Raw genomic sequence first — 24,649 nt, 5'->3', positions numbered from 1 at the left:
ACTAGTAGTGCAGGTAGGGCACTCTCTGGTCCACATCCAACCCTGTTTTGATACCCATGTGGTCGATCCCAAGTAGAGGAATGATTCTTTAAGTAAAGAGCCAGGAGTGGCCCCAAAACACTGCTGGGTGTGGCCTCAAAATAAAAAATGTCAGTGCATACTGAAAAAAAGGTTTTACTAATGCCAAAAATAAAATTTTCCATCCCCAATATACAAATAATAATTATACCAAGTTGAATTACTTAGGAGCCGGCAACCCATATGGCCCTCCACTAATTCCTGAGTAAAGAGCCAGAGTAACCCTTGAACACCACTGGAGTTGACCCCACTCCCCACACAAAAAGAGTTACTTAGAAGAAGTCTAAATAGATATGGGGCTATTGCCAAGTATGTTAATATGATGTCAAATTTCTGCAGATTAAAATACTGGGTCTGAAGAAACTTTAGGCCCTGTTGATTACTCGGTATAATTTTCATACAGAAAGTAGATTTTAATCTTTGGATATTAAAAAATTAAGCTTCCATCTTAATGTCCAATTTAACTTTTGTTTTAAAATATATAACTGGGAGACCGGAGCAGTGGCACAAGCAGTAGGGTGTTTGCCTTGCATGCGCTAACCTAGGACAGGCCGAGGCTCGACCCCCCTCACCCCGGGGTTCCATATGGTCCCCCCTCACAAGCCAGGAATGATTTCTGAGTGCATAGCCAGGAGTAATCCCTGAGTGTCACTGGGTGTGGCCTAACCCCCCACCCCAATATATATCTAGGGCAAGAGAAAGAATACAAAGATTAAGTGACATGCCTTGCATGTCTTGCATCTCTCCTGGTTCCACATGGTCCTACAACTATTCCCAGGTATGATCCTGGAGGACCTGGAATACTGCTGGGGTGGCCCAGGTAAACCTCAGCACTGCATCTTCAGGCCTTTGCACTAAACCACAGGCCCAGCTGGGCAAGAATCACCAAGAGGAACCCTAGGCTTCTGAGCACTCTTGGGGAGCCATCCCCAAAGATAAATATACAAGAAAAAAAATACACAGTATTGATACTTCTTTTTAAATTTCAAAAAATCTGTGATGTTATATTTCAAAATGTTTTTTAAAAATACAAATGCAGGGTTCAGGTGGACTCTTAGTGGTACTCCAGGGGGGAGGTGCATGAGGAGGAGGGCGGGCAGACATCTGGCTTCCGGTTTCCTCCTTGATTCTGGAGACCAGCTCTTGCCAGGTATGGGGTTTGGGGAGGCCCCATACCAGAGCCCTTCTCCCTAGCCTAGGGAGTGCTGGGAGGCTTGGCAGGCCCCCAGCCGTCCCCCTTTTTCTCCCTTGGACTTCAGGCCTTCCCTGGGCGCCGGTCTAGGTAGACTCTATAGGGGTCAACAGGCTTTCCCCCTACCTCTCCCTACACTAATGGGAATGTGCTTTGAGAGGAGGGTGGGCCGTTCTAGCACTGGTTTATGTTGGGACAGTCACTGGAATTTTTTCTCCTTGTTTACCTATTGATAGCATTGTATGCATATATTTTATATATCCATAACATCCATCTTGTATTGTGACCTTGATACTGCCCTACAAATCTCATTTCTAATATTTTACTGCTTCAGTCTCAACCCTTATTTCCCCCCATCTTCCCATGTAGGTGCAGCTCATGACATGAAGCTCACCACATAGAGTGATGAGTGCAGTTAGAGAAATAATTACACTGAAAACTATCATAACAATGTGAATAAATGAGGGAAAAAGAAAGCCTGTCTCGAGTACAGGTGTGGGTGGGGTGGGGAATAGGTAGATCCAGGAAATTGGTGGTGGGAATCCTGCACTGGTGAAGGGGGGGGGGTGTTCTTTATATGACTGTAATCATACAACTACAATTATATTTGTAATCACAGTGTTTAAATAAAGATAATTTATAAAAAAAAAAAAATACAAATGCAGGGCCGGGTAGACAGCTCAAAAGAACTGAGCAAATGTTTCGCATGCCAGAGGCCTGGGTTTGATATGTATTGATAGCAACACTAGGGACCAGATACCTGGAACCTGGAACATCCTTTTAAAAATACCTAAGTAACGAGAGAGAGAGAGAGAGAGAGAGAGAGAGAGAGAGAGAGAGAGAGAGAGAGTTAGTTCAATGGGCTGAAGGAATGGTTTGCATGGAAAAAATCTAGGTTTCATCCCCAACAAGACATGGTCCCCCTAAGTTACACTTGCAGCAATCCTGAGCACAAAGCTAGAAGTAACCTATGAGCACCACTAGGTATGGCCCCACAACCAAAATGCCTAAACAGTAAAACAAAAAGAAAAGAGAACAAAAGAAGAAAAGAGAACGTCAACTGCCTCTCCCCTCTGTGCTATTCACTGCAGCCTCTTGACCATTATTTAATATAGGCAACAGTTATAAAGGCAACTCAAAGTTTATGTGTTATTGGGAGCTAGTTACAAATTTAAGACAAAAGCTTAAGGTCATATAACTCTTCTGTATTCTTCTGTATGCTCTTAGTCTCAAAGGAGTCTAAGCAGCCTAGTCCTCTGGGTTATCGCTGCTCAGGCCTGAGATGACTGTGGGGGCAAGGTTAGAGACAAGGGCGGGATAGCACTACCAACTATTAGCTATCAGAAAGGGAGTTCTTTTTTTTTTTTTTTTTTTTTTGGCTTTTGGGTCACACCCGGCAGTGCTCAGGAGCTACTCCTGGCTCTATGCTCAGAAATCACTCCTGGCAAGCTTGGGGGACCATATGGGATGCCGGGATTCGAACCACCTTTCTTCTGCATGAAAAGCAAACACTCTATCTCCATGCTATGTCTCTGGCCCCTGGGAGTATCTTTTTCTTTTCTTAGTTTCAAGCTAAGCACAGAACTCAAAAGAATATGACCTCATTTGCATTTCAATCAGCAGAGACCCAGTACCAGCTAACCTCATATACTTAGGACTGCCCTAAAGCAGAACCTAGATTCAGGTATGACATCTGAATTCAAGGTTATAAAAAACCTTGAGTAAGAAGTAAAATACTCAGGGTCTCAGGAGACTCCTCTTCCCCAGATTTCCAGTTTTAGCCACAGCTGTCATACTTGCTTCTCATCTAAAAAATTATATAACTAACTGACCTTTATTCATTCTTCCACTTTCACAAAAGTCCTGAAATCCCTACAAATCTTTCAAAGGGCTAAAAAACTTTCTCCCTAAAATAATTGTTTCTTCAGTTCTGACAAGCACAGCATGCCTAGTCTAATGAACAGAGATTGCATTAGTAGATAAATTAAAAACAAACATAAGATGGTCCAAAAATAGACTAACATTTCCATTTCTGTCACATTTACCACTAATGCTATTAAAAAGAAATAATTCTTTTCAATAACCAGTGTCCCCAAGCTCTAAAAAGCTCATGAAGTGCCCATAAATATTGGAAGAACTAGAAGCTTTTTATGCTCATTTAGGATATGATTAATTCACATGTAAGAAAAACCTATCCCTAACTAAGACAAAGAAAGAAGGGGTGGGAAGAGAGAGAGAGAGAGAGAGAGAGAGAGAGAGAGAGAGAGAGAGAGAGAGAGAGAGAGAGGAGAGGAGGAGAAAAAACATGGGTTCAGTCCTTAAAACCCTTGAAATTCAATTAATAATTACATCAGAGCATTATCCAAAGGAGAAAATCCAATCTGGCATTTAGGACCACTACCCTATATTTTGGAACCAAATTTGTGGTTCTGTTTTGGTTGCTTGTTTTTGTATTTGGGGCCATATTCAGCAGTATTCAGCTTATTCTTTGTCCTGTGTTCATGAATCACAGATGGCGGGGCTTGGTAGGGGATCAGCTGGGAGTATGCAAGGACAATGCCTTACTCATTGTACAATTTTCTCAACCCAATTTTATAGCTCCTAAGAGGGCAATTCTCCTGGGGCCAAGGAGATAGATAGTTCGGTGGTCAAGAGCATATACCTTGAATGCTGAGGAACCTAAGTTTGATCCCTAGTACTGCATAGGCCCCCTAGCACCAGTGGGTATGGTCTGAAGTTCCCCAGCACTTTCAGGGCTACCCCAGAAGCCTCCAACACATCATTAAGCCATTCATGGAACTGTATGGCCCCGGTGGCCAACTATCAAGGAGTGGCACCTTGAGTACTGCTTTGGAACCACAAAAAAGAGACTATTCTCATTACATTATATTACAAATACATCTATATTATAACCTTGATATAAAGAGCCAGATCCATAAAATGGATAAAGTATCTTCCAAAATTTTTCTAGGAAAACTGGACTGCTACATGCAAAGAGAGAAAGAGAGAGAGAGAAAGAGAGAGAGAGAGAGAAATGAATCTTGATTACTGTTTAATACCATACAAAAAGAAATCTTAAAAGTGAGATATCAGACCTGAAAGTATAAAATACATAGAAGATATGTTCCAGGACTTCAGTATCAGAGTTGGATTCAAAGACTCAATTCTGATAGCAAGAGAAACAAAGTAATAAAAAGTATAAAATTTTATCTTTTAACACAATAAAAGAAGCTCACATACACACAGGAGAGCTGGAAAGAAAGTAAAAAAGATTAAAGAACTAGCCTTGCACACAGCTGTCACCTATTCAATCCCTGGCACTCCTTAGATTACTCTAGGAATGATCCCTGAGTACAGAGGCAGGTGTAAGTCTTGAGCACCACTAAGTTTGGTTCCCTCGAAAACTAAAGAATTAAAAAAAAAAAAAAAACTGAAAAAGGCAACAATAATTGAAAGAGTATACTTGATTTCATACATCTGACTAATTTGACTATATTTTGGCTAGTAACCAATATGAAGTAAACTCAATTAACTTTCCCCTCCCCTCCCCCTTTCTTTTTCCTTCTTCTCCCCCCTCCCTCCCTCCCTGGATAGGCCATTTGCCTTGCACATGGTCGCCCTCAGCTGGGTTCATCAAATTTTAGATGATTTTCTCATGTGTGGAATATTAATAACTAAGTCAAATAAACTGGCAAGAAATGAGAACTAACTCCTAGACTCAGTGTGAAACCCAGTGGTCACCTATGGGGAAGGGGTAGGGATGGGTGAGGGAGCATAGGCATGTTCTTGGTTGTGAGATGATTTGGGTGGTGGAGTGATGACAATTACACACAGAAGTATGACATGAAATCCCTAAAGTTCCATAATTTTGGGCCCGGAGAGATAGCACAGCGGCGTTTGCCTTGCAAGCAGCCGATCCAGGACCTAAGGTGGTTGGTTCGAATCCCAGTGTCCCATATGGTCCCCCGTGCCTGCCAGGAGCTATTTCTGAGCAGACAGCCAGGAATAACCCCTGAGCACCACCGGGTGTGGCCCAAAAACCAAAAAAAAAAAAAAAAAAAAAAAGTTCCATAATTTTGTAAACCTATCAGAATCAATGAAATAAAAAAAAGGAAGAATGAAAAGTATATTATGTATGGTTCAAACGGCTATCTGAACAGAAGAGCCAGGATGGGAATGAAACCTCAGAGGAATCATAAAATAAATCACTGGGCCAAAGCACACACTTTGCATGCAAGAGACCAGTTAGATCCTGGGTAATGTGCACCTCATGATCGTGGTCCCCAAACAAAAAGACAGACAAATCCCCAGATACAATGTTGAATGAATATTTCCTTCTCTGAAGGGGGGGCTGAGGCTTTGTTGAATAAAGTACAGCAAAAAGTCAAGGGTTACTCCTGGCTATGTGCTCAGAAATTGCTACTGGTTTGGGGGACCATATAGAAAGCTGGGGATAGAACCCAGGTCCGTCCTGGGCAAGGCGTGCAAAGCAAATGCCCTACCACTAGGCTATCGCTCTAGCCTGAGAGAGACCGTTTTTTTATTTATTTATTTATTTATTTATTTATTTATTTATTTATTTATTTATTTATTTATTTATTTATCTATCTATTTATCTATTTATCTTTGTTTTTGGGTCACACCCGGCAGCGCTCAGGGGTTACTCCTGGCTCTATGCTCAGAAATTGCTCCTGGCAGGCTTGGGGAACCATATGGGATGCCGGAATTCGAACCACAGTCCTTCTGCATGCAAGGCAAACGCCTTACCTCCATGCTATCTCTCCGGCCCTGAAGTTTATATTGAACTTTATTTCAAAGGATGTGGTGGGAGGAAAGAGAAAGAACAAAAGAACAACAGGCAGTAATGAAACAGATAAGCAAACAAGATAAGCATTCAAGGGAAAATCTGGGCTGGAAGAGCAAACTCATTACCACTGACATTTATAGAACATAAAATTGTATAGGGGGTAACAACTTGAAAGCCTGGGGAACACATGCTTTGCACATAGAATGCCTGGATTTGATCCCCAAGCTCCAAGCTGGGTAAAGCCCATGAGTGTTGCAGGGTGTAGCCTCAAAATAAAAAATAAAATATCTATAGAAGAATCGTCATGTGGGAGGCAAAGAGCTGAAACACATACTTTGCATGTAGGAATCTCAGGTTTGATTCCTGGAGTACTACCAGGAGTGACCCCAGCAACCCTGAAACATTGATGAGAGTAGCCAAACTACCTCCACCTAAAGGAAATAAATATAAAGATACAGAACATTCATTTCCAGGGAGAGTCAAATTACTACTTTACTGAAAGCCTTGACAAGCTCACATATACCAGATGTACAAAAGAAGCTCCCAATTTCTATGAACAGAAGGGAACAAAAAAAACAGAAAAGATGGGACAATGCATTGATAACAGTCCTCTTCTGTGTGTGATACGAAAGTCCTATTCTTAGCACTATGTTTAAATAAAAAAAGAAAAAGAAAAAGAAAAAGGGGCGGAGTGGTGGCATGGAACGGTAAGGTTCGATCCCCTAGTGCCCCATATGGTCCCCCAAGCCAGGTGTGATTTCTGAGTGCATACCCAGGAGTAACCCCTGAGCGTCACCAGGTGTGGCCCCCCCAAAAGCAAACAAACAAAGAAACAAAAAAAACCAAGACACATACACAGCCTATAGTCACTGCCAGTCAGCTCATCAGCTAGCTCCATGGACACATTTATTTTTTAAAGAGATGCAACCCAACGCTTGGGAAATTCATAGGTACACAAGTCTCACAGATGAAAACTCTGAGGTGGTCTTAAGTTCCTGTCTTGTCCAAACCTCAGCAGCTGCAGCCAAACTCGGCAACTGTTACCTCACCAATGACCCAACTTCAACACTTTACCACTAATTTTTACTGAGACACCTGGGCTAACCGATAGCACAGTGGAAGGGCATCTGCCTTGCACGCGTCCAACTCCTAACGGACCCTGGTTCAATTCCCAGCATCCCATATGGTCCCCCGAGCCTGCCAAGACTGATTTCTGAGTGCAGAGCCAGGAATAACCCCTGAGCGTCTCCAGGAGTGACCCAAACAAACATACTAAGACACCTAATCAAAAACAAAAAAAAAAACACACCAAATCTGAGAACTTGGGCTGAGAACTTCAAGTGAGGATGGATAGTTCTCCCCATCCCTCCATTATCCCCAAAGCCCAATATCCACAGACAAGCCCACAGCTGCTGCTATGTCAGCTCATGCTCCCCAACTCTCCACAGATCCTGGAACATATCTTCATATGCAGATGCATGACACCTCCAGATATTTTCAATACTGACAACCAGTATGAATGCATCAAATTAGATGTCAAAGTAGCATAGAAGCCACCAACAGAGTAGAGTCCTCTGCAGCAAGTCAAACAGAATGAGTTAAAAAAAGTAAAAGGCCTGGATATTCGGGAAGGACCCAGACCTATCTACTTTAGCTTCTTAACCTTCCATATTTTGTACCCAAATCTCACACAAGTGAGGAAGTGAGCTAACAAATGGGTCTCTAAATTACTATCACATCATTAGAACCTGAAGTATATCACACAATTTGAATGGCTTTGTTAAAGATCTAGTAAATGGGATATGTGCAGGCTTTTCAATTATTATACAACAAGGTCTCCTCTCAGAAGGGATCCCCCTTAATAGTGCTCAGGCTAGGAATAGGTTGAAGCCCAGATCTCACAACCCACAAGAGACATCTCAACAGTCAGGGAAATCGGGCTCAAAGTCAAAGACTGGAAAGTATTTCAAATGAACATCCTGCCTTTAAAGGGCAAGATGGCTTCCATCACAAAGCACAGAATTCAAGTTTAAAAAGAGGTTAATGGGGCTGAAGTGATAGCACAGCAGGGAAGGAGAGTTTGTCCTGCACCTGACTGATCCTGATTCGATCCCAGTATACCATAGGATCCTCTGAGCCTGTCAGAAGTGATTCCTGAGCACAAAGCAAGCAGTAAACCCTGAGCACTGCTGGTTATGGCATCCTCCCCCCACCCACATACACAAAAAAGAGGTTAATGAACAGAGACATGAACAGAGACGGTCATTTCTTTTGCTCAGGAGTTATACTGGGTCTGCACACAAAAATCACACCTGGGGCAGGAGCAATAGCACGATGGGTAGTGGCCAACCTGGGTTCAACCCCCAGTATCCTATACAGCAGGGGTGGCGAACAGAGCCGCATGCGGCTCCCTGCCAAAATGAATGCGGCTCTTTGCCAAGTTTGGATTTTGTTCTGCTGCTTCTGAGGAGGGACCCTCTGAGGAGAGATCTCAGAGCACATAGTCTCGCCCCCAGGCTGTGTCCTCCCGTCTCCCATCCCTCGGAAACAACTGCACGTGCCAGCAAGCGGGGGATCCTGTGTCACATGTTGGGCCACGTCTTGCCATTAGTTCTGAGTGTGGAGGACACTGCACACCCTCACCATCACTGCAGGATTTTGACCCTCACTCAAAATGGCAAAATGCAATATGTGTTTAATAGATTATTGTGAAAATTAGATACTTTTGTGTGAGTGTTTGTCTGTTTTGGCAGGTCACTGCATGGTGTGGCTCTCTGACTCTCAGTTTAAAATTTTGGCTCTTTGTGTCGAACTTGTTCACCACCCCTGCATGGTCTCCAGAGCCTGCTAGGAGTGATTCTTGAGTTCAGAGCCAAGAGTAACCCCTGAGCATTGCCAGGTGTGACCCAAAAAGAGAAAAAGAAAAAAAAAAGAAAGAAAGAAAAAAAAAAGAATCACACCTGACAGGCTCAGAATATCAGAGACTGAACCCAAGTCAGACAAGTACAATGCAATATAGTCTCTGAATACCTGCTGTAGATCCCGGGGTTGTTTGTTTGTTGCTGACTAAGGAGACACAGACATCCTGAAAAACTTAATACTCCTAAACATTTATGCACCTAATGAGGAACCATCAAAATATTTCTAACAATTACTAACAGACCTGAAGGAAGATAATGACATAGCACAGTATAAGAAACTTTAACATCACTTTATCAGTTCTAGATTAAGCAGAATAAAAAAGGCAAGAAAGGGAGGAATTGAAGGAAGAAGTGGCAATGACAGCCTTAGGAGATATACACAGGGCTCAGTTCCCAAACAAACACACATTCTTCTCTAGTGCATATGGATCATTCTACAAGATAGACAACATGCTGGGTCACAAAACATACCTCCAAAAAAATCAAGTGGATAGAAATTAAATAAACTATCCTCCAAGAACATACTGCATTGATAAAGGAAATTACACACAAACATAACACCTGGAAATTAAACAACTCACTACTGAACAACCAGAGGTCAGAGAGGATACATATCTAAGAATTCTTAGAAACAAAGTAAAAAGAATATGAGAGTTACCAGGATACATGGGGCAGAACAAAAGTGCTATTAAGAGGAAACTTTATAGCAATGCTATAACAATGCTCAATGTTACAGCAAAGATCACAAAAAAAAAAAAAAAAAAAAATCAAGAAAATGTTTACATAAATAACCTAACTTAAACAGCTAGAAAAAGACAAATGGTCCTGTCAGTTTGGAAAACATTGTGGATATGTCTCTAAATACCTGGAACTGACTTTCCACATGACCTAGCAATTTCATTTCTTTTTGCATTTTTTGGACGAAAGCCCACTTGATGGTAACTTGAGCTTACTTCTGGTAAGCTTGACAGACAATATGAAGTACTGGGAGGGGGATCAAATCTTAGTTGGTCACCTGCAGGTAAATGCCCCTACACACTGTACTTTAGCCCTGCAATTCCATTTCACAACATCTACTCCAAGATCCCCAAAACTCTACAAAAGATATTCGCACTCTTTGCAGTACAGTTCATAATAACCTAAATCTGGAAATAACCCAAGTATCCAAGAATAGATGTTTAGGATAAAGAATCTTAGGTACATATACATAGTGTTTCGTGTCTCTAGAAATTAAAATACTAAAATACCATTGATAGTGGGGCTGGAGAGATAGAACAGCAGTTAAGAGTGCTTACTTTGCATATAGCCAATTTAGGTTTGATCCTTAGCACCATACAGTCCTCCAAGTACCTCAAGGAGTAATAATGAATGCAGATAATAATGGCTTTGAATGCAGAGCCAAGAGTAAGCAATGAGCTGATGCAGTCCAAAAACCAATACCACTGACAGAAGTGTAAAAGTGGTACAACCATTTTGGAAAAGGCTGTTCATCAAAACATTACAAATGATTACTTTATAACCCACAGAATTCACATATACAGTGTAAGGACACATTCATAGTTTAAAAGTGGATATAGCCCAAATAAATGCTCATCATCAACTGATGAATGAGTAAATAATTGTTTTAGAAACCACACCCAGCAATTCTGGAGACCCAGGACCACTTTTTGACCAAACATTGGCCTGGATCAGGGGTCCTCAAAGTTTTTAAACAGGGGGCCAGTTCACTGTCCCTCAGACCATTGGAGGGTCTGACTATAGTAAAAACAAAACTTAGGAATGAATTCTTTTTTTTTTTTTTTTTTTTTTTGGTTTTCAGGCCACACCCATTTGACGCTCAGGGGTTACTCCTGACTATGCGCTCAGAAATCGCCCCTGGCTTGGGGGAACCATATGGGATGCCAGGGGATCGAATCACTGTCCATCCTACGCTAATGCTTGCAAGGCAGACACCTTACCTCTAGCGCCACCTTCCCGGCCCCAGGAACAAATTCTTATGCACACTGCATATATCTTATTTTGCAATGAAGAAACAAAACAGATACAAATACAATATGTGGCCCATGGGCCATAGTTTGAGGACCACTGGGGGTCATGCAGAGACCACCAAGGCCATATCTAACAGTGCTCAGGAATCATGGGAAATGTGGGTTAAAATTCATGCTAAGAACATGCTTTCTCATTTAAGGTTACCCCTGGACCATATAATGGCATGTTAATCAACAAAAAATAAATGGTGCCTGAGAGATAGCATACTGGTAAGGCGTTTGTCTTGCAAGCAGCCGACCCAGGACCAACTGTAGTTCGAGTCCCAGCATCCCGTATGGTCCCCTGTGCCTGCCAGGAGCGATTTCTGAGCAGAGAGCCAGAAGTAATCCTTGTGTGCCTCCGGGTGTGGCCCCAAAACAAAATAAAAAATTAAATAAATAAATGGAGCATACAAGCCACAATGCAGAAAAACCCTGAATATGGTAAACTTAAGCCAGTCACACACACACAAAAAATAACTATGTTATCTTCTCATACAATTTATAGGAAATGTACATAATCATACCTATTGAGACATAAAGTAGGAATGGAAGGTTGGAATGAGAGATCAATGTTAATGAAGTTTCTACAGAGAAAGTGTTAATTCTAATTGTCAATAGCAAAACTCCTACTGTACCCCGAACCACAGAATTGTAAACCATTTAAGTGAATAAATCTAACTGTGTGTCATGGGAGTTATATCTCTAAAATATTATTGTTTTTTGGGTTGTTTTTTTTTTTTTTTTTTTGGAGGGGGGCCACACCCAGTGATGCTCAGCAGTTACTCCTGGCTAAGCGCTCAGAAATTGCTCCTGGCTTGCCAGGGGATCGGTCCATCCTAGGCTAGTGCTTGCAAGGCAGACGCCTTACCTCTGGCGCCACTGCTCCAGCCCCTAAAATCTATTGTTAAAGAGAAAAAGGCCAGATATGTGGCTCAGTGGTAGACCCACCTGACTTGTGTGAGTCCTGGAGAGTCCTTGTGAGTCCTTTGATTCCTAGCACAGTATGATTCCCTGAGTACTACTGGGAGTGACCCCTAAGATCTAAGCCAGCAATAACCTCTGGCCCCAAATAAAACCAACCAAACAAAAAAGGACTGGTAGACAGTACAGCTTGCTTAGCATGCATCTAACCTGGATTCTATCTGGTACCACATGACCTCCCAAGCACTGTCAGTTGTAGCTGTGGAGGCTCCTGAGCATCTCTGGGTATGAGGGAGGAGGTGGGGAAAGTGGTCTTGATGCTCCTCATCATTACTGGATCCAGGAACATGATACTCTCTGGTCCTAGAACTGAACCACCATGGGTCAGAGAGATAGTACAGAGGTTACGGCACTTGCCATGCATGCAGCTGACCACAGTTTGGTCCCCAGCACACACAGTCTCCAGAGTACTTCCAGGAGCAACCTCTGAGCTCAGAGCTGAGCGCAGCACCGAAGCACTACCAGGTATTTTATCCCAAAACCAGAAAGAGAAAAATGGAATTGAACTGCTACCAACTATAACCCAAGTGGTTCCTGGGCCCAAGAGTGCCCACTTGGGAAAGAGAAGGAGGTTAGGCGGAGACAAAGGGAGAGAGGGAGGAAGAGAGAATAAGGGAGAAAGAAAATGAGAGAGCAAGTAGATGAGAGGAGAAAGAGAGGAGAGGGAGGGAAAGGGGAGAAAGTAAAGAAGAGAGGAGGGAGCGAAGAGAGGAGGGGAAAGGAAGAAAGGAAAAGAGAGAGTGAGGGAGAGAGGGGTCGGGGTGCTCAGAGAGTAACAGCAGGCACAGTTCCTAATATAATGTTCACACTACTCCGAAGAATGTCTGAAGATGCTTTAAATAGTTGCTTATGTGTGTCACCTGTAGACACATACTTAAGAAAGGTGATAGGTCTCACCATCACATCAATTTGGGAAACCTACAATGTGCTAAATAAATTCTATTTAAAGAGAAGTGAGGAAAAATGTCCCAACTCTTTCTACAGTAAGATATTAAAAGAGAGGTTCCAGGGGCAGGAGAGAGTGCTTAGCCAGGAGTAACCCCTGAGCATCAAACAGGTGTGGCCCAAAAAACAAACAAACAAAAAAAAACAACCAACAACCAAAAAAGAAAAAAAAAAAACCAAAAATATAATGATTGTCAAAAACAGAAAAGCTTTTGCTTTGGCTAGGCAGGGGGTGTGGGAGAAGAGTGTGGTGCGAGGTCAGGGTTTTTTATTGTAATTTTTAACATTTAACTTCTATCATATACTCCACTCCCTTGCTGAAACTATCTGTTTGCTGCTAAAATTTCTGGGGAAGCCAGAGAAACCAAACGCCCTAAAAACAAAGGAGGCAGGTCCCTCTAGACGCTGAGCTCTGTGATTGAGGGTCCAAGAGTCGATGGCTCCGATCAATCTCCACTGCTGAACATGCACCTTGGTCTTGCCCTCCCATCCCCCATTTTCCCAATTGGAATGGAGGCCTCTGGGAAAGAAACAAGTGTGGTTCTGGCACTGGAGCCACCTCTTTCTGCTAAAGTGGTCCGACTCAAGGAGACTGTTAATAAGGTACATATTAGCATTCAGGCAAGTATCCAAAATGTGAGTTTTTTTTTCCTCCAGTTTCATGACTGACTTCCCCCAGACTTAAAATATATTTTATAGATAGAAATGTTCTTGGCCGCTTAGGGGCATTGGCCTTGAAATGGAGAAATAGTCACAACTGTCTAGGAGGGGGACAATTGGATAGGGCAAATAGGTCTTTTCTAAAAGGGTGGAACCTAAGGGTGTGAGCTGCATAATTCACATTCCCCAGAACAACCACAAAGACCCCAGGTTATCCAAAAGCACGGGAATGACAGGGTGGGGGAGTTTCAAGCTGTGAGTCAAGGGAAAAAAGAAAAGAACATTCTCTTCTGTGTGCTTAATGTGTCTCACCAATTACAGTAAAACTAGAAATCAAAAAATTGCTCGCTGTGATTCATCCCCACCCCCAGAACCAAGACAACAAATCATCTGTTCCTTCACTCCCCCCACCAAACCCCTTCCCCAAAATAAAAGCAAAAATTCATCAGAGAAAGAGAAAGAGAGAGAGAGAGAGAAAGAGAGAGAGAGAGAGAGAGAGAGAGAGAGAGAGAGAGAGAGAGAGAGAGAGAGAGAGAGAGAGAACGCACGCAGAAAGGGCGATTTATGGCTTTATTTTCTAAGAACTGGGAAGTATATTGTTGCATTTCTAAAAGAGATTCACTCCAAAAACTTAAGATTCCTCAGTAAAGAATAATCTGGAAGAACTAGAACTAGCAACAAAGGGTTGCTTTATCAGGTGGGAGACCTGGGCAAATATCTCCTGCACCACTTGGCTATTTGAACACCAACAGGGGTGCCCCATGCACAAAGTTAGAAGTGGCCGATGAGCACTACCTGATGTAATCTAAATATGATCTAAAAGAACAAAATTCTCAAAATCAACTTGACAAAATGTAAAGACTGAGAATGAGAGAATACCCCAACTTTTTTTTTTTTTTTTTTTGGTTTTTGGGCCACACCCAGCGGTGCTCAGGGGTTACTCCTGGCTGTCTGCTCAGAAATAGCTCCTGGAAGGCACGGGGGACCATATGGGACACCGGGATTCAAACCAATCACCTTTGGTCCTGGATTGGCTGCTTGCAAGGCAAACACCACTGTGCTATCTCTCCGGGCCCAATACTCCAACTTTCAAAGTAAGGCCTTATGCTACTTAAGACCTGGCACAACAGTAGGGTGTTTGTCTTGCACTCAGTTGACCTGGGACCAACTTGGGTTTGGTCCCAGAATCCTATGTGGTCCCCCGCATCTGCCAGGAGCAATTTCTGACCACAGAGCCAGGAGAAACCCCTGAACACCACTGGGTATGGTCCAAACATCCCACCCAAAGTAAGTTAAAAAATAATTAAAGAGACCTAAAACCTAGTCTCTGAAGGTCAACATTACAATATAATTTAAATTTTTTCCCTAATTATAGGGATGAGAGGTTGTGTGTGGGGGGAGCCGGGGAGAGAAGCTGAGTAACCAGGAAATATCTGCCCATCTAGAGAAGCCCCTGTAACAATAGACACCACTTTCGTTTTAGTTGAGACGCTTCTATTTCATGTGTTTATTTATTTATTGGTTTGGGGGCCACATGTGGTAGTGCTCAGTGCTTATTTCTGGCAGGCTTAGGGGACCCAATGAGGTGCCAGGATCAAACTTAGGTCAGCTAAGAGCAAGGTTATCACCTTTCCTGCTGTACCTGCACCTTACCTATGATCCTCAGTTTTAAAATTATTTTCATTTGAGATTACATTTCAAATAGAGTAGGGAACCCCCCAGCCACAGACAGAAGCCACAGAGGGCCCTTCCTCCATCCCCAAGGGAAAGAGATATGTGCTAACAGATGGAGTTCCTGTGCAGATTGTGTAATTTCTCTCTGCTGCTACCAAACAGCCCAAGGTGCATAGCTTCAAAAATAATTACTGGATAATGCAAAATAGCAACTGCCTCTCCCACAAAGTAGCAACCACCCACATGGAACTGGGAAGCTAATGAACTGATAAAGGGAAGGAGGAATGTGCAGCAAGAAAGGAGCTCTGGGAGAGTGGCAACCCTAGAGAAACAGGTTACACGCCATCTTTCCAGAGGCCAGGTACATTGGAGAAAGCCACTCTCTTTTCCTGTTCCTTTTGCCTCTGTACTCCCAAAGTGGGCAACAGGAAGAGAGGGAAAAGAGAAGGAAGAGCCACACAAAAAAAGTTATGTAAAAACCTGGCAGTGTCTGAAATTACACACCCTAGTATGTTATTTTTATTATTTTTATTCCTTAAGATAGTTTTACTAAAATAAATTTACATACAGAAGTGATAAAGATCTATGTTCAAGAGAGGACATAGGCATCTATGACCTGTTTTGTTTTTCTTTTTTTTTAAGGGGCTACTTTTGTGATAGGTAGTCTCAGGGTGACCTCTAATGAGTCCCTCCACCAATCACACTCTACTTGAACTAATCTATGCTTCCAAAAGTTTATCATGCAAATAACTGTGTATGACTCCTGAAGCTAAGTCACAGAAGACAAGGGAGTTCCTAGATGACTCTACTCTTAGGTAACTCTATAGGTCAGGGGTCCTCAAACTTTTTACACAGGGGGCCAGTTCATTGTCCCTCAGACCGTTGGGAGGGCTGTACTGTAGTTTAAAAAAAATTATGAACAAATTCCTATGCACATTGCGCGTATCTTATTTTGAAGTAAAAAAACAAAATGGGAACTAATACAATATTTAAAATGAGGAACAAGTAAAGTTAAATCAACAAACTTACCAGTACTTTTGCCCAAGACTGAGAGGAGGAGTCAAGAGACAGAGAGGAGAGGAGGAGAGTGCAGCTAACCTCCCACATATGTGTACTCAGGACTAGTAAGCTGCTAAGCAAGACAAGCAGTGGTGTAAAAACACCTATTGGCTGGATAAAAATCTTCAGCAGGCCACATGTGGCCTGTGGGCCTCTAAAGTTGGGGGACCCTGCTATAGGTAGCTAGCCTTTATGTTGGAAAAACAAGAGGGCAATTCTATAGATGCAACTGGGGAGCATTTTCTATTCACTTAAAGAATGTAAATTTCCAGGAAAACACAGTAATTTTTTCTTTCTTTTTTTCTACAAAGGAGGCAATAGATCAGATAAACATGAAACCATCCTGCTCTAACCTCTGTCAAGCTTTCAAACACTAGTTCTGGCAGACTTCGAACCAAACCAGAACACATAGTTCAGCTGCTTCTAAACTTGTCAAAACTTTTCAGACCTATGAAAACACTGTGAGATAGCAAGTGTTTATTGTTTACAGCTGCTAATATATTGAGGCAACTAGTCATGTGCAACAATACAAGTTATTATGGAATCTTCGTACCTCAAAATACATGCAAAGATCCTGGTGGCTGCACCTGCCTCTCCTCACCCACACATCATGACTCACATGGAGAAGGAAAGCAAAGGCTATTTCTAAATGCGTCTATTTCCTCTATTTCTTACTGAGAAGCTGAAGCAAATGTTCTCAATCTCACAGTCCTGCTTCACGAAGCAAGGTTTTTGTTTTGTTTCTGGCTTTCATTTGAACTACACTGCAAAAACTGACGTTTGCATGCTCAAACAAATACTGTATAACAAGTGCTGATGTTCAAAATTCATAAAATATAGGTTAAACTTTCAACATGGTATGTATCACAATAACACCTGCGGTATTTTAAAAAAAAATACCAAGATTTTTAAGAGATAGCCACTGAGCACCACAGGATGTGACCGAAAAGCAAATCAGAAGAAAAAAGAATCTTACCTTTCACACTCTATGCTTTGTCCTAGTAGTATCATAAACCTTTATTTCTTTTGAGTTTCTTTTTAATTCAATAGAGATTTTTAAGTTCCCAAGGAGGAGAAGAGTATGTTCCAAAGAACTCTGGTTTTACGACCCTGCTCTACCATTTGCAATAAAGGTTCTGGCCTTAATTTCTCATTCTGCAAAAAAGGGAAGTCACATGTCTACTACTTCACATCATCACTGTCATAAAACTCATAGAGGAGGGGCCGGAGCAGTGGCGCAGCAGTAGGGTGTTTGCCTTGCACACGGCTGACCTAGGGCGGACCGTGGTTCAGTTTCCCATGTCCCATATGGTCCCCCAAGCCAGCAGCAATTTCTGAGCACATAGCCAGGAGTAACCCCAGTGTCACAGGGTGTGGCCCAAAAACAAACAAAGCAAAACAAAAAAATATAGGGCTCTGGAAGAGACACAAACCAATACATCTAATAAACATAGTAAAATAAACACAAACAAACAAAAAAAAAGAACATTGGTGGTCTGCTAGGTGAGTCCTATAGTAGGAAAGCTGGAGATCAGTAATGTATTATTATTCTGTTATTCTATTTTCTAGTAATGACTGAGTAAAAATGGTTCCTGAATTGACTAGAAAGAATTCTGTGTCTTCAGAGCTGGTAAAGTATATGTTCACTCGGGAATTAATGAAATACTCCATTATTGTTGCTAATATCTTCTTCAGAAAATGGTCACTATCATTCTAATTAGTAGGAATCTAATCTTGTTCGTGTAAACTCATAAAATTAAGCTCCTGTACATGCAGAAGTGAGGGTGAGATCTTGAACTAAGAGCAAACCCTTTCCATAACCACATCAACAGTAACTGAATAAGTTCACAACCCTAAGTTATCAAATTCTCCCAAGACTGCTGTTTGGGGTAGATAAAAGATAATCTTCTTGGCACTGTTAGTTTAGAAGATGGTGACTAAATGGTTCATACTACATTGGCTTCCTCTGAACTGTATTACTGGTCTCTTAAAAAACATTGTGACAAACTGGAAATTGAGCTTCCATACGCTCCAGCTATACCACTCCTAGGAATATACCCGAGGAACACAAAAATACAATACAAAAATCCCTTCCTTACACCTATATTCATTGCAGCGCTATTTACAATAGCCAGACTCCAGAAACAACCAAGATGCCCTTCAACAGATGAGTGGCTAAAGAAACTGTGGTACATATACACAATGGAATACTATGAGCCGTCAGGAGAGATGAAGTCATGAAATTTTCCTATACATGGATGTACACGGAATCTATTAAGCTGAGTGAAGTAAGTCAGAGGGAGAGAGAAAGACGCAGAATAGTCTCACTCATCTGTGGGTTTTAAGAAAAATACAAGACATTTTTTTTTTGTTTTTGTTTTTTTGGGTCACACCCGGCGTTGCTCAGGGATCACTCCTGGCTGTCTGCTCAGAAACAGCTCCTGGCAGGCACGGGGGACCATATGGGACACCGGGATTCGAACCAACCACCTTTGGTCCTGATCGGCTGCTTGCAAAGCAAACGCCGCTGTGCTATCTCTCCGGGCCCAATAAAAGACATTTTTAACAGTATCTCAGAGACAAGAGAGATGAGGGCTGGTAGGTGCAGCTCATGACATGAAGCTCATCACTTAGAGTGATGAGTGCAGTTGGAGAGATGACTACACTGAAAACTATCATAACAATGTGAATGAATGAGGGAAGTAGAAAGCCTGTCTCCAGTACAGGTGTAGGGGGGTGGGGAGGAGGGAGATCTGGGAAATTGGTGGTGGGAATGTTGCACTGGTGAAGGGGGGTGTTCTTTACATGACTGTAATCATACAACTATAATCATATTTGTAATCACGGTGTTTAAATAAAGATAATTATATAAACAAAACATTGTGACTACAATGAATTTGGAGAATGTTATGCAGAGTGAAATGAGTCAGAGGGAGAGGAACAGACATAGAAAATCTCACTTATTTGTGGAATAAAAGAAAAAGAAAAAAAGAAAAGATAATATGAAAGTAATACTAAAACCATAATTACAAAGTTGTTCATGATTGAATTTCAATGTTCAGTGTACATCATCCTTCACCCATGAACATTTCCTGCCACCAAGTTCTCAGTTTTCCTCCCAGTTTCACCTTGCCTGCCTCTGGGCAGGCATCTTAATCCATCCTTCTTTTCCCCTCTTTTTGACACCGTGGTTTGTACTACTGTTAATGAAGGGGAACTATGCATATCACTTTACCTCCATCATAAACAATTTTGTAACCACAGTGCTTAAATAAAGTAATTATTAAATTAAAAAATGTGACTATTTAAACATAAAAATTAAATTTCTTTATAATACAACTTTTTTGATTGCTAATGACTGCAACACAACTTTATTAGGGTAACAAAAATAAGCTACAGTGTTGTATTTGATGCCTAAGTTAGCACCAAAATCTAAACTACTAAAATGAGTTACATCAACACAATATATTGTATCAACATCTTGAGTTTACTAGTTTTTTTTTTGTTTTTGGGTCACACCCAGCAGCGCTCAGGAGTCACTCCTAGCTTTCTACACTCAGCAATCGCTCCTGGCAGGCCTGGGGGACCATATGGGATGCCAGGATTCAAACTACCGTCCTTCTGCATGCAAGGCAAACGCCCTACCTCCATGCTATCTCTCCTGCCCTTAGTTTACTAATTTTTTTGCAGGAGGTCCATACCTTGCTGTGTTTTAGGGTTCACTCCTGGCTCTGCACTCAGCAATTATTCCTGGTGGAGTTTGGGCAAAGGGGATCAGAAGGGATGTCAGGGATTGAATCTGAATCCACTGCATGCAAAACAAGTGCCCAATCTATTGTACTCTGGCCCTGAATTTATCATTCATCTTTTTTTTTTCCTTGTTTGGCTTTTGGCCACATCCAGTGGCGCTCAATGGCTACTCCTGGCTTTGTGCTCAGAAAATACTCCTTACAGGCTTGGGGACCATATGGGATGCTAAGAATCAAACCTGGGTCAGCCAGAGGGCAAGGCAAATGCCCTACCTGCTGGACTATTACTCCAGTTCCCTTCTTATTCATTTTAAAAGAAAAATATTCTTTGACAGCCAGTAAAATCTTTATACATAACAGATAGTCTTTGCCTTTGCCCTCTGAATTTTTTCAATTACTCTAGTTCCACACTAGATGAAATCTCTGTTGGAAAAGCTGCTTTTTTTTTTTTCTTCCTAAAAAAGATTTGGGGTTGGAGAGATAGCACAGCAGTTGGGCATCTGCCTGGCAAGCAGCCGATCCAAGACTGCCGGTGGTTCGAATCCCGGTATCCCATGTGGTCTCCGTGCCTAGCAGGAGCTATTTCTAAGCATAGAGCCAGGAATAAAGCCGGTTATGACCCAAAACCAAATAAATAAATAAAAAATATCTTCTTTGGGTGAAAGATCATATGGAAGTAGGGGTGCTTTCTCCACAGTTCATTTATCCTGGGATAAACAGAGCAATTAAGGAACAGGAAGATCCCTCACTTGGTTAAAGAACAGGCTTTGCTGGCAAAAGGTGCTTGGGTTCAAGCCCAGTGACTACAGTATTTTGTAAATACCACTGGGTGTGGACCTAAAACAAAAAATAAAATACAGAAACTAAGAAGGAAGCATATTTTTTATCTCACTTACTAACCTATATACTCCAAATTGCAAACTAAGAGTATTAAATGGGGGTAGGGGATGAAACTACATCATGTTGCTGCAGTTTTTAGGTCCGATACCATAGATAATATTAAAATAAAAACATTATTTTGGAATGATTCTGAAGAAATTTAATGAAAAATGTTTGCAGAGCTGTGTTTTTTACATGTGTTTCACAGCCTTAGAATTTAAAACCTGAGGCTTATATTTAAACAAGAGCTCTATTCTAGGTCTTACATATATGAATATATTATATATAACATTATATAGTATACAATCAAATTATAATTTCTCAAACAGCCTGGTTTCTTTCCCTAACTTCTTAGAACTTTGTCCAGACCAGTTACTTATTTTTATTTTGCAAGAAAGACCATTAGCCTTACCTGACCATATGAGCCTACATTAATGTACCTACTGCCCAAATTCATTTGCTGATAAAAATTTGTCCTTCTTTTTAAAAAAGATTTTTATTTTATTTTATTTTATATTTTTATATTTGGTTTTCGGACCACACTCAGTGGTGCTCAGGATTTAATCATGGATCTGCACTTAGAAATTGCTCCTTGAAGGCTCAGGAGATTATATGGGATGCCGGGAATCGAACCCAGGTCTGTCCTGGGTCCCACATGCCTGTCCCGAATGCAAGGCAAATGTCTTCTTATTATGCTATCTCTCCGGCCCATTTGTCTTTTTTTTTAAAACGTTGCAAACTGGGGCTGCATGCGGCCAATCCAGGATGGATCATCTGTATCCCATAAGGTCCCCAAGCCTGCTGGGAGTATTTCTGAGGGCAGAGCCAGGAATTACTCCTCAGACCACTGGGTGTGGCCCTCCCCCCCAAAAAAAAGTGGCAACAGACTAAATAGAGTTAATCTTTTTATTTTCACTAAGATACCATTTAGGGGTTAATGACAGTACAGCAGATAGGGCAATTGTCTTGCATGCAACTGAGCCAGGTTTGATCCCTGGCATCTCCTGAGCCCATCAGGTTTAACTCCTGTGCAGAAAGCAAGGATAACTCCTGAGCACCTCTGTGTGTGACCCAAAAACAAGAACAACAACAACAAAAAAGTAAATACAGGTCAGCAAATCTTTCTGTAAAGAACCAGACATTAAATATTCTAGGTTTTGGCTGCTCAGTCTCTGTTCCAAGAACTAACTGTTGAAGTAGCAACAGACAACACTTTAATAAATCACCAAGGCTACATTCCTTTCAATGGAGTTCTGGGTGCTTAAACTTGAATTTCTTATAAATTTCACGACATAATTTTCTTCCCCCAAAATCAGAGAGATATCACAATGGTTAAGGCACTTGATTTACCTGCAGTAGACCCAGTATCAATCCCTAGTACCACATCTGGTCCTTGACCACTGCTGGGAGTGTTTCCTAAACACAGAGCCAGAAATAAGCCCAGGAATAAGAACCTCCAGTGTGGCCCCCAAACAAATGAAAATCACATACATAATTTATTCCTAATAGCACACAGATGACCAATTCCTACTTTTTTTTTTTTTTTTAAGCCAGTCAAATTGAGCAATGGGCAATTCCTACTTCTTAGGCTGAACAATAACAGATGACAGGTCAGGTTTGGTCTATGAGTCACTTTGCTAGATGAGGGCTTTTTCAACTTTTTCTGTTCCATGAAAGCTTTTCTACTTGAGGGCCTCTTTCACACAAGAAATGCAACACAAACAAGCACTGCCAACAATACCTTATTTAGAACATATATTATTATGAATTGATTTGGGGGTTGTCAAATTTTTCATAACCCTCACATTAAGTTAGGCCAACAGTTTAAGATAATGATAATGAACCCGAGAGAGGAATGAATCAATATGCTGTATACTGGCCAGGATTTAATCTCAGTATGGCATTTTTCAAACCCCTCCCCCACACACCCCTCTTTTCTCCTGCCTCCCCAGCAGCACCTGGTGTGGCCTAAAGGGAACAAAACAAAAACAATGCTAAAATTTAGAATACCAAGTGGTGTTGACATGTAAGTCTGCAGTTCCCCACAAGGCATCCAGCAATAAACATCTGAGTGATGTTTGTTTCTCCTATTATAGGGGACTACTGTAAGTCTTTCAAGTACCTGAGGTTGGAAGATCAGGGATTTGTTTAGCTTGTGGGAGGTCCGGCCCTCCAAAAACTATGAAATAACCTTAGGAAATAACCTAGTTAACACACCAAACTGGGGGTATTTAACTAGAAAGACTTTATAAGTTCTTCTACAAGAATTTAGATTTATACCTGAGAGATAATGCACTTGTCTTGGATGTGGCAATCCAGTTTCAGTCCCCAAAACCCCAAGCACAGCCTGAAATAAACCCTGATCACAGAGCAAAGAGAATGAGCACAGCCAAGTACAGCCCCCAAATCCCAAAAACTCAGTATTTTATAACAGCTGTTCCCAACCAGGGCCATATGGGGCCACAGAGGAAAATCATATAAATGGAGGGGGAGCTATGGTAAAGACTAAGGGTCAACCAGTATGAGGGGACACAAGGTTAGAAGGGAGGCATGGTCAGAAAAGTGTTGAGAAGCACTGATCTTTAATAGGGGCACATATGAAGGGGAAAGCCTTACACACAAATGCAGAGCATAGCCTCTGCTTTTTTTAGAGGCCAAAACCACTAGACTAGAGGAACACTCAAAAAAAGATGAACCTAAGATCGGATTTCTTTCGAAAGCCTCTTCCCAGATGATGTCACCTAACAGATAAACCTTTTAGTATAGAGAAAAAAAGATGCTTCAACACCCTTCGTGGAGGAAGGCAGAGATATAACAAACACAGAATGACTCACCTCAATAATGACTGATAAGAGAGCATTATGTTATTCTACAGAAACTCTTATGTTCGAGTTCTATTTTATTTTTATTTATTTATTTACTTATTTATTCATTTATTTAGGTTTTGGGCCACAACCGGTGACACTCAGGGGTTACTCCTGGCTATTCGCTCAGAAATCACTCCTGGCTCCGAGGACCAAATGGGACACTGGGGATCAAATCGAGGTCTGTCCTGGATCAGCCAAGTGAAAGGCAAATGCCCTACCACTGCACTATCGCTCCAGCCCCATCTATTTTATTTTTACTTAACTAATTGATCTGAATTTGCTTTAATTGGTGGTGGGGGGAAATGGAGGAAGGGAAGTGGCATGAAAAAGAAAACAAAGTCTCATCCACTTTTAATTTCTAGAGCAGCAAACAACTCAATTTTAGGGAGTGGTACTACAGATTTCAGATACTCTGAATATACCTCAAAGAGCTGGAGCATTTGCTTTGTGTGTAGAAGGTCTGAGTAAACCCCACATAGGTAGTTCCTTGTGCACTTCCAAGGAGTAGTCCCTGAACTCTACTGGATGACTCCAAAACCAATGAATGAAAGTAAAATAAACTTCAGTCGCTAAGTCCCTGGAAACTTATCCAATGAAAACGAAATTCCAAAGTTAGACACTGCCCTCAGTTCAAAGAACTGGCGAGTGGCATCTTCCTTGTTCAAAACTATACCTTGTTTCACATGTACCTTGTACCATGACAGGACTCTGGCTTAACTCTAGAGCAGTGGTCTTAAACAGTCAACAGATAAGTTCTGGACTGCAGGTATACAAAGGTGGAAAACCAGAGATCTACTGCTGTTACAG

At 41.6% G+C, this 24,649-nt stretch overlaps 1 protein-coding gene across 8 annotated transcripts in view; it reads right to left on the bottom strand.

Annotated features, from left to right (window-relative positions):
• TACC1 (transforming acidic coiled-coil containing protein 1) overlaps window positions 1-24,649 on the bottom strand; it is a 60,965-nt gene that overhangs the window by 30,716 nt on the left and 5,600 nt on the right. The window lies entirely within an intron of this gene.

This window comes from Suncus etruscus, chromosome 4, assembly GCF_024139225.1.
Source record: "Suncus etruscus isolate mSunEtr1 chromosome 4, mSunEtr1.pri.cur, whole genome shotgun sequence".
Taxonomy (NCBI): domain Eukaryota; kingdom Metazoa; phylum Chordata; class Mammalia; order Eulipotyphla; family Soricidae; genus Suncus; species Suncus etruscus.
The sequence above is the reverse complement of the archived record's forward strand: the minus strand, read 5'-3'. Positions and strand labels throughout refer to the sequence as shown.